Genomic DNA, 9,475 nt, shown 5'->3' with positions numbered 1-9,475 from the left:
TTTCTTTCAAAACAGTGTTTAAAATATTAGTAAATAATAAAGATGGTAAATTTTAAGCTCAGTAATAAATAATGAAGATGAAGTATTCAACATGACACGAGCATGGGACAAAAAAAAATTCTGAGTCCCCGACGGGAATCGAACCCATGGCCTCCCAGATACCGGTTGGGCGCTCTAACCAACTGAGCTACGAGAGACTCGCTGTGAGCTGGGCCATTTTACTAGGTTGATAAGTGACACGCGTCCTGCATACTGCTAGGATCAGCAATGTCGAATTCATCAAGTTTTGTAGTAAATAATAAAGATAGTAAATTTTAAGCTCGGTAATAAATAATGAAGATAAAGTATTCAACATGACACGAGCATGCCAGGGACAAAGTGTTTAAAATTTTTCGACCAATTAAAAACAACATGACTCTGAACTAATTCACCGGAGCAGGAAATTCTCGTGCATTTTGAAAGAGCCTTTAAGATTAATTTATTTGACAGATTTTAGAAAAACATGATGTGTCCAACTTTAGAACACAATAGACGCGAGTATCCTAGGTACACAGCAGAGCAAAACTTTCTCCGGTATTTTAAAAAGGCAGTTAATGTTTTTAATGTATCACCAATTAAATTGAACTCAGTACACAACTTGCATTTAAAATGGTGTTTTAAATTTTTCGTCCAATTAAAAAATGACTTGACTCTGAGCAGCAGTTTCTGTGGCACTTTTATATTGCATAAAGAAACGTTTTTTTTTTAAATTTTTTGACCAAATTAAAAACGATGTGACTCTGAACTAAGTACACAGAGCAGAAGTTTTTCATGCATTTTAAGGTCTTTTAAGAGGGACGTTAGTTTCCTAAGGAAACTCTGTAAAAGCATGCCCTGCATGCTGTGGACGCAGGGAAAACTACATCTTGTAACTACATCAGTTCGCCGTTGACAAAAAACCGATAGATTCGCCGTAGTACTCTTATTTAATTCTTTCCTTCTCTCTCGCTATTGCAATAAAGGTCTTGTGGTTCCTCGTCATTTTATTTCTTCCATGTCGCTATTTAAACGCCATGTCGCTTGTCAGAATTTACCCTAACAGGGCCTCATAGCTCAGTAGTTAAAGTGCACCAGTGGGTATCTGGGAACCTATGGGTTTGATTTTTGTCAAGGGAAGTCAGATTTTTTTCCCAAGTGCACAACATAATGAACATAGTTTTCATCTTTATCGTTTATCACTGAGCTTAAAATTTACCATCTTACCGGTAACTATTTATGACACAATTCAAATTTGCCTTGCAAGTAACGGCTTGCATTTTTAATTTAAGCGATTCTCAAATTGGCGATTCAATGTAAGCCTGTTGCTAATTTCTTGCAGTCTGTTGGCAAACAGTCAACAAACTATGGAACAATTGTTTGGCTCAGCCTCTATTAAAACAGAGATGGTAATAATTATAATTTTTAACAGCAAAATAAAAACTAGAATTTAGCAACAAGCTTAAACAAATTTGAATTGAAAGATGCAAGCTGCTTTGATCAGACTGTCAATCAGTAGTATTGATACATTGCTACGCAACATTGCAAAGTTCCTAACAAAAGAACATCCAGTTTGAACGTAATATCAAGGTTACATGTAAGTCATAACTTTTACATATGAACCGTGACACTTCTTATAGGTGAGTACAGTAAATTATATTTGGAAAGTATTATTATCGAAGATGCAATCTTGTATTTTTTTAAAATAGGCATTTTTTGAAAAAAAAGTGAGGGCTCAGAACTAGAGTGGGTTAGCCCACTCTTGTTGTAAGCCCCTCAAATTTAAATAAAAGTTATACCTGCAAACATAAAAAGCAGTCATGAGGCCAAGTGTATACGTAGCTTCTACAAGATTTTCTGCAGTTACACGTACAGTTGTATGTGTACATTCACCCCTCCTGGCTTTTTAAGGGTTCCCTTGAAAATTATTAAGATTAATTACTATAAAAGGACATGCTTTTTCCTTTTATGAACCAATCTTCTCTGCTCTGCTCTGGAACTATCCTGTTATAAAGAAAGAAATTACGTGATAAGTTATGTGAACTGATAACCCATGTTCCTTTTACATGGTGGTATAAATCTATAAAATGAAGTCCTGGGAACAATATTCTTTGCCCCAGTTATTATAACCCCAATAAAATAAAGCCTTGTTATGGCAAACATATTTTGCTAGTCCCTTGGCCCTTCATTAAATCAACCTTCAGCTTCCCCATCCATCAACATTTGCCTCACGAAGATTAGGGATCTCCTTGAAGATTTTTCCATCACATTCTCTTTGTTGCTCAAGGGTCGATCTTGTTGGCATTTTTCCAAAGGTGTTTAAAGAAAAGGACAATTTTTTTAGTTTACATGAAATGTTTCGACAGAAACCTCTGTCATCTTCAGATGAATGACTTACAAATAGTAACATCATACAGTGCAAAATGATTAAAAGGATAATTTTAGGCTAGATTGCAGAATACCCTGCCACTTTTTGCATCTCATTGAATAACAACAGTGCCTATTGTTCAACTACTGATTAAGGCAAGGTATTTCTTTTTGAATATAGTTAGCCTCCTTTATCTTGAGTTGAAAGCTGGTAGAGGCGTGATCTAAATATGACAGCAAATTATATAAGTGCTCACGTAAATGTCGGGTGATTTCGCCGAACATATCAGGCATTACAGCCCACACATGCAATCTTATAAACCACACTCGAACGAAGCATTACAGCTTCTTGGCATTACATGTATAACTCACACATAGCATGCAAAGGCAATACAATTTTGAGACATCTCATACCTTACAGCTATAAAACATTCATCCGGCTTAACTGTATTATTACAGTCATACACTTGACTTGTATTGCTTAAAATACTACTAATAATAACAAAGTCCTGATGTAACAAAAAATCACTTACTACGTCCTCGTAGACTTCCGAGTGGACTTCATTTCTTCCCGTATTTTTCTTTTTCACACTTGCAGAATCGCTAAAATCTGTTTGCAGATTTCCACGCGTTGGCATTTCTCTAAGCTTAACGTCGACAAAGTCGACATGTAAAAGCAACTCAAACCGTTCAAAAGCTAGTCAAGCTGCAAAAAAAGGGTAACAGACGGACTTCTCAAACTACAAACACTCTCGATAACCTTTTCCTGTGAACTCGCTGGCTACAAACGAAGAAATTTTACAAGTAGACTGAAGAACCAGGAGTTGCAGCCGCTGACCAATGCTATTGCAGTTGGTGGTAGAAACAATAGTTTTTTTAACCCACTATTCTCATTTTTACCATGGGAATTGTATGGAAATTTGATCTGTATTATACCTCAAATTTGTTGTGATTTGAGTGCGGTGTTTATTTGAGGGCGGCGTTTATACAAAGGTGGCATTTATTTAAAATTCAATTCTTTTCTTCCAAATAATAACATAATATCTAAACATTTGAACTTTAAAATACAGGAACATGTTATAGTGCTTGTCTTGAAGTCATTTTCAATATATGAAAACATTGTTACAATCAAGTGATATAATTAATTTAGGCTTACTTACTTGATAAATTACTGGATTTGCTTTTTGGGTTTATTATTTGAATATACACAGCATCATGATGTGGCGTTAGGGCGGCGTTTATTATCTGCCCGCTTAATGTTAATTTCAGGGCTGTTTTTAAGTTCTGTTATTGCTTTTCATTCGTTTTTCAGGAGGTTTTGATTTGGCTTGGTTATCAGTATTTGTGCAAGTTGTAGTTTACTTTCTTCAAGGTAGCTTTCTAAAGCAACTGACAGTTGTACTGGTGGATCCCAGTTAGATTTAACGTAGAAGCTGTGGATGTTGTTATTATTGTCACGAAGAGGTAAATTAGAGCCGCATTCCTCTGGCAAATTGATCAAAGTCTGATAAAAGTTGTTTTCTTTATGCGGTGTCATTTGTTCGTGGTGTTGGAATGAACTTTAAACCCCTAGAGAGTAAATTTGACTGGTCAGTTGAAAGTTTGAAGTTAGAAAGGTTCTTTTTTGTGTCTTTTTTGTTGCTCTGTTTTTGGCAAGAATTTCTTTGTGAGTTTTTTTCTTCATTCATTGTGTTTTTTGTTCTTTATTATGCGCTTTTTCGCTTTTTGATCCCTCCTTTGTGTTCTAGTTTCACAATCAAAGATAACACAGGGATAAGGTTTACATAATTATTTTATTGTCCAACGCTTCTACTTTCATTAACAAGTCAACTTTTTGCATTTTCTCGTTCAGATCAGAATCCGTCGCAATTACATTTTCTTTGTTATTTGGTTTCAAACCACTCATACTTGGCTCTGGGTAAGGTATCCTGTTTACACGGCTGGATTTAATTTTGCATAGTCTTATGTTGTTCCTTTCAATTCTGCGGTGGTGGAGCTTAGTAAGAGCATTTGGATTCTAAATAATCTGAAAATTTTGCCATATACTACTCTTCTGTATCTGTAAGACTCTCCAAGAAGTCCATATCTTGGGCACTTTGAGAAGCAGTTGCACCACTTGGCAATACTTGGCAATGAGTTGAGTTTATCTAAATAATTTAAAAAAGCCCTAATTTGGGCAGTCCTTTAAAAGCTGTCTGCAAATGAGCTGAAGTGGCACCTGGTAGAAAATAAAAGAACATCTTTAATGACTTAGTGACTTAATGACTTCAGTTTCTATTTTTCATGCAGTTAAATGCAAGTTGGGCTTTTAGTTTTATTTGTATCAACAAAAGCTCTATTTGAACCTCTTTTCCCTTTCACTGTCATATTGATACATGTGATCTGCTCATCAAATTGAGTCCTCTGGACAACCTCCATAACTGGTTGAGGTGTAATATTTTTGTTAACATGTTTTTTGGTTCCATTCCTGAAGGCCAGGAAGTGCATGCTATTTGGGGATTTGCAAATCTCTAGTTGTCTTGGCTTTGTACAGGCTAAGTTTGCAGATTTACAACATAAGTGCTGAAATGTGATTGGAAGATCCCAGAGCTTTGGAAGGTAAACTCAATGGTGTTAGTACTGATGATGAAGTCTTGTGGATAATGTAAAACATTTCTGGCTTTTCTTAGCTTCAGTTCTGGCTGACGTGCAGTTGTCCAGCTTAGTTCAGTTCTCACTTACGTAATCACGCCCTGGCTCTGTGGCACCCAGTTTGCTACAGTTCTGGCTCCTGTACCCGTAAAACTACCTTATATCTCATTGCTACAAACCAGGTTTTTTCCTATAAAATACAACAAAAAACAGCAAACGTATTGTTTTTCAAATTAAGTAAAGAATTTAAATTATAATTCACAGCATGAGATTTTTTTAAAAAGAATAGCAAACATAGATCAAGGTTACATGTTGCCTTTCACTGTTGTATCATGAAATAAAACATATCCCTCCTTTTGCAGAAACATAAAGCGAAATGGGAGATATGCCCCTACTTAGCACTTAATTGTGATTGTTTTCTTAAAAATCTCGTAGGGAAATACAACAGTGTTCTTCATCGCTTTCCTTTCACAAATTTGAAGAAAGGTGTGAAGCTTTTGCTGCAATAAATCTTGTGACTCCCTGTACCTCGTTTACCTTTATGTTCACAGACATTGGGCCTTTTTGAAGATTGTAGTTCTTGGACTCTGCTTTTTCTTCTTTTGATAATAAAGTTCGTTACTGGCCTGGGTGATGTTGTTGGCTGTGGTCCTGGTGCGATACATTGACTTTTTTCATGGCGTATTCCTAAAACTCTGATTGATGAACAGATGTGTTTCTTTCCTCTCCATCACTACTTTCTTCGATTGATTTAAAATTGTATCCAATTTTTTAGAGCACTTTTATAAAACATTATGATTATTATGTCCTTGCAATACAACTTTATAGCGACCAGTTATATGGAGGGATAAATGAGTACCTAGGTAGTTTGCCAATACACTGAAGTCAAGAACAAAAGAAAGAAGCTTTTTTTTATCCCTATCTGATGAGTCGTGTGGTATGGGCCCTTAGAAGGTGCTTGTACATTGTTTTTGCATATTTCCTGTTACAGGATGCACACTTGGCATTTTGTGTTGTCTTGCAGATGTTAACCAAATAGATTTGTTCTGCCTCAGTGAAGCAGTGCACTTAAGTCATAGGCACTTTTTTCGGAAAAGCTTCGTCATTAAATGAAGTTTGATACAATGATCTTTGTGCAGGCCTTTCATTGAGGCAAAAGAGTAAACCTCCACGTCTAATAGATTACTTAAAATCATTGGTATTCTCTTCTGTTCTTTTTGGGGTATGGGTGAGGGGCAGGCTACGGCATTGTGTGCTTGCAAATTAAAGTACTTGCTTTTTTGACTAGTGCATCTGCAATTTTTTTTTTTACTTTTTGAAAAGAATGGGTCGGTTGGGCGATAAGAAACGAAACATTTTATTGGCATGGCCTAACTTCTTTTGAAAAATTTTTGAATGATAACTTCCTTGACTCAAGCAACAAGTGAAATTTATTGAAACTTCTTCACACAAGTTTAAAAGAACTGCAGAGTAACCGAGTTGCGGTGGCCTCCTCGGCCACCACGCCTTCCCTTTGGTCCCCGTCCCCGTCCACGGCTTTTGAGCTCTTTTAGCCTCATGCCCAGTAAACTGGGGGGAGTTGCACTTTCTATAAGAGTGCCCCCATCCCCCACAATAAAAACATTTGTACACTGCAAAAGATAATAAATACACATTTTAATGATAAAAGTTAATTGCCATTAAATAGCATGTTTTAGTGTACTGTAATTGTATTAGGTTTTATAATTAATTTGTACCCATAGTTTAGTTATTTATTTACACAGTGGTTAATTATTAAAAGACCGAGAGAATTCTCGGCTCGTGGTTCCACTTGAGTTTTGAACATTTTCTGACATCATTTCTATGGTCTATAAGAGTGTAGACCATGGAAAAATGTGGTCGATTTGTTAATTATATCCCTTATATAAATATTAACTCACTTTTCCTCTGACCCCCCAGAATCTCCCTTGGGGGACAAGGCATATCCTCCTCCATGTCTTCTGGTGGGGGTGGTGGAGGCGGCGGTAGATCTGCATTTGGTGGGTCTGCAGCAGATTTTAAAGAAGTAATGCTGAGAAAAGACAGCCTTAAAATTAAGTTTAAGTAGGTTTTTTAGTTCCTTTTATTGAATTAATTATCAGCTCACTTGTATTTAGTATTTTGCATTTCATAGATTTTGGTCCAGCTTTGGTTATTTTTTTTTTACTGTAAAATTCATTAAATATTTATGAAGGTGCAAACCAATCCCAGCACAGTGTTCATACATGTATCACATGTACACAACTGTAAACCCCAAATATACAAATCAAACAAGAGAATTAACTTTTGATACAAACTCCTGCTCAGCTAATTAGTATTCATTAACTTGTAAAACAGATCTCTACTGATTCGCATAACAATACTTTGCATTCAATTTATTGTTTTCATTTCACAAGTAGAATAAAATATTCGCGTCTCCGATCTGTATGTTCTCCCGCTCATATTTTATCTACTACTTTTAAAATTTTAAATGTTGGCTAATTTTCAAAACTTAAAGAGATATGAGTAACATGAGGTAGTGCAACAGCATGAGTTGTGTTGATAGATGTTATAAGGCCAAGTTTTGATGCAGTATCTCAAATTAATCAAATCAAATTTTATAGCACAACTCAGTTAAAAGGGTTTTTCATGGATTTTACCAAATTTCTGAACAGGCAAAGCTTGTATTCATGTTGAAAGAAACCTAAAAGATAACGGTCCACAATTGCTACATTAGGGCATTGAAACTTTAAACAAATGACTTAATTTTCAAAAGGTTTATTAATTACGGTTACATCTTACTTTAGCTGTTCAAAGCTTATAATAAGCATGGGTTAAGTTGGGTACCACTAAATCCTCATGACGAACACCCTTTATGAAACATAAGAAAAGTTCAGTGTCCAGTGTCATTGGTTAATTTTCATCTATTATTTGCCCATGGGTGTATGCTGACATACATGTGCATGCTGAGATTCAAAGTGCAAAGGAATCTACAGATTTCCAAATTGGCTAAAAAAACCTCTGTATACAGTTATTCATATTAATTTTATAGGAAAAGTGGCCATCCATAGGACTACCACCTGGGTAAAAGCCACAAGAAAGTTCGACTTCTTCACAGTTTTTTTTGCATTTTTCCTGTAAATTTGAGAAGCGAAACATAAGGAAATTAATCTCTTCATAATGCTGAATGCATTTCTCCAAAATAAGCACCCATATTTTTACCACAACAAAACTTATAAATCACATAAAAACTGTGCTATAAAACAAATGTTAAAAGCATATACTGTTGAGTTGTGGATGTATGCGAGAGGCTGCTATAACTAAATCATGTACGCTAAAGCATTTACATGATATGTACCGCTTGCGTCTTTCATCGTCTACGACTGGAACAAACACAGAGAACTCACAGAGTTGTTGTCCTACGGCACTGAATAGTGGTGAGGTCTTTATTGGCATTGCCACGACGAACTGCTGACCCTGCAACTTTCAAATACTATCAGACTAATCACCCTGTACAGCAAGTACATTGTAATAACACAGATTACTTTTAAGTTTTATTTTTGTCAAAGCAAATTCTAAGCTCGAAGTAGATAACTATGCATAGATAACTATGCATAGATCTTGCTTTCCATAGAATTACTCCTTCAATTGGTGACTTACCATCATTGAGTGATAAAATATTTCAAGAAATCAAACGAAAAACTCAAAGTCACATGGTGCTGATAACATGTCAGCCAAGGAGAGAAGATCGTAGGAGATGAATTCAGTCCGTGTATGCAATTAAGTAGGCTGCTACTGTCCGTAGCTATCCATCTCAATGGAAGATAGGAAAAGTCAGGTATTGTGGAAAAGTGTCAACAAAGAAGATTGCGATACAGACAACACTCTTTCCATACCAAGTAAGATAACAGAAAAATGAGTGATGAGTTCCAAAAGAGTCCTCACATTTTGCTCAGACAGCATTCTGGAAATGCACTAAAACATCTGATCAATATCTTCGTGTGTGTGTCCAACCCTTTAAAAGAGCACAGCTTTATATTGGTAAAAACCAGGAAAATGAATGATGAGTTCCAGAAGAGTCCTTACATTTTGCTTGGACAGCATTCTGAAAATGCATGAGAACATCTGGTCGATATCTTCATGTGTGTGTCCAATCCTTTAAAAAAGCACAGCTTTATCTTGGTAAAAACGAGAAAAAAAGTCGTGAGTTCCAGAAGAGTCCTTACATTTTGCTTAGACAGCAATCTGGAAATGCATGAAAACATCTGGTCAATATCTTCATGTGTGTGTGTCCAACCCTTAAAAAGAGCACAGCTTTATCTTGGTACATCATCTTGATTTGGAAAAATCTAATTTACATTTACTTTCTACACACTAATTTACATATGCGATTTCTAAAACCAGTTTCGTCTAAGACCTCGTCAGTTGTTTGCCATACAAAATTTATCTTGGTAAAAACCAGGAA

The 9,475-nt window shown here is 35.8% G+C and overlaps 1 long non-coding RNA gene across 1 annotated transcript; it reads right to left on the bottom strand.

Annotated features, from left to right (window-relative positions):
• Positions 1 to 1,684: 1,684 nt before the first annotated feature.
• On the bottom strand, positions 1,685 to 3,107 carry LOC144652346 (uncharacterized). Its single transcript, XR_013570493.1, has 2 exons — positions 2,916 to 3,107; positions 1,685 to 2,019 (listed from the first exon to the last, which is right to left on the bottom strand). It is a non-coding gene; the product is annotated as an uncharacterized LOC144652346 (long non-coding RNA).
• Between the last annotated feature and the right edge of the window lie 6,368 nt (positions 3,108 to 9,475).

The sequence above is a fragment of the Oculina patagonica genome, chromosome 4 (genome assembly GCF_052425735.1).
Source record: "Oculina patagonica isolate OP01 chromosome 4, crgOcupat, whole genome shotgun sequence".
Lineage (NCBI taxonomy): Eukaryota > Metazoa > Cnidaria > Anthozoa > Scleractinia > Oculinidae > Oculina > Oculina patagonica.
The sequence above is the reverse complement of the archived record's forward strand: the minus strand, read 5'-3'. Positions and strand labels throughout refer to the sequence as shown.